The following is a 1,443-nucleotide window of genomic DNA, read 5'->3' on the forward strand; positions in this document are numbered from 1 at the left end:
AAAAGCCTGGCAGCTGAGTTCTGGACAGTCTGGAGTCGATCAATAGATTTTTGGGTTAAACAGGTGAAAAGGCTGTTGCAATAATCCAGGCGTGATGAGATGAAGGCGTGTAAAATGGTCTCGGTGTCTTTAAAGGTTAACATAGAAATATAACAAAAATGTATCTAAGTTGATAAAAACATGATTGAACAAGCTTTGTGGTGTGCTGCTCAAAATTTAAATTACTATCAAACCAGACACCAAGGTTCTTTGCAACAGGCTTAATGTGATTTACTAGGGAACAAGCAGATGGCAGTATTTGTTTTGCCATCTGCTGAGACCCGATGACCAGGATTTCTGTTTTGTCTGAGTTCAGCTGGAGGAAATTATTTGACATCCATTTTTTAACTTCACAAAGGCAGTTGTTAAGTGAACTCAGCATTCCAGGGTCTGTGGATCTGACGGGCAAGTACATTTGTGTGTCATCAGCCTAAATATGAAAAGAAATACCATGTTTATGGATAATATGTCCAAGGGGAAGCAGATACAAGGAAAACAAAATGGGTCCTAAGACCAACCCCTGAGGCACACCATATTTAACTGGACATTTAACTGTGTACCCCTCTAGCTACAGCAGTTGGTAACCCTCAAGTCAGTCAATGTTGTAACTTAGATTACATTTCCTAATGTTTTGCCATTTTTAACAATAACATTTATGCAGAGAAGATGACTTTGAGATTCTTTACTGTATCCAGCTACCTAATAGGCCCAACAAGGTTTGTCTTCAGGACAAACTCAGGGAAGAAATGTCCCTTGCCATACTGTGTTCCAACATATTTCTACATCAATGTACATGCAGAACAGGTTTTACTATATGATCGTATATGTATTAGTTTAATTTAAATACATATACTTTTTGTTGCCTTTTAGTTTATGGTTTACTATTTACAGTGTGTGCTTCCATGGGAGCTGCCATTGTTTTGTAACGTCATTCAGCTGCTACTCGTGAAGTCAGGGTACATATTTTTTTATCCGAGTTCACAAGTATGAAATCCGACTTCAAGTGGCGTTCTAGGATAGTTTTTCTAGTTGGAGGTCGGAAATTTCCCAGTTCCGAGTTGCCTGGAACATAGCATGTTGCTGCCGCGATGATGAAAACATTTTTTCAGTTTGTCCTTAAATCAAGATTTAACACGTAAATGAAACACGTTTAAATGCCAATGCAGGGGCGTAGCTAGCATTTTAAATACTGAGGTTGTCGCGAGTCTGAGTCCCCCCAGGCATTTGAAGTACCCTAAATAAACTGTTCATTTTGTGTAGTTCACAGGCTAACAACCTGCTTTAAAAAAAAACATTTCAGCACAAAAGGATAACAGTAATAATACCCTTTTCTTTATATTCCCCTTCACTGTTTCATGGGTAGTTTCAGTGAACAGTACTCATGATGAACATAACACGCTCACA

Source organism: Micropterus dolomieu, linkage group LG16, assembly GCF_021292245.1.
Source record: "Micropterus dolomieu isolate WLL.071019.BEF.003 ecotype Adirondacks linkage group LG16, ASM2129224v1, whole genome shotgun sequence".
NCBI lineage: Eukaryota > Metazoa > Chordata > Actinopteri > Centrarchiformes > Centrarchidae > Micropterus > Micropterus dolomieu.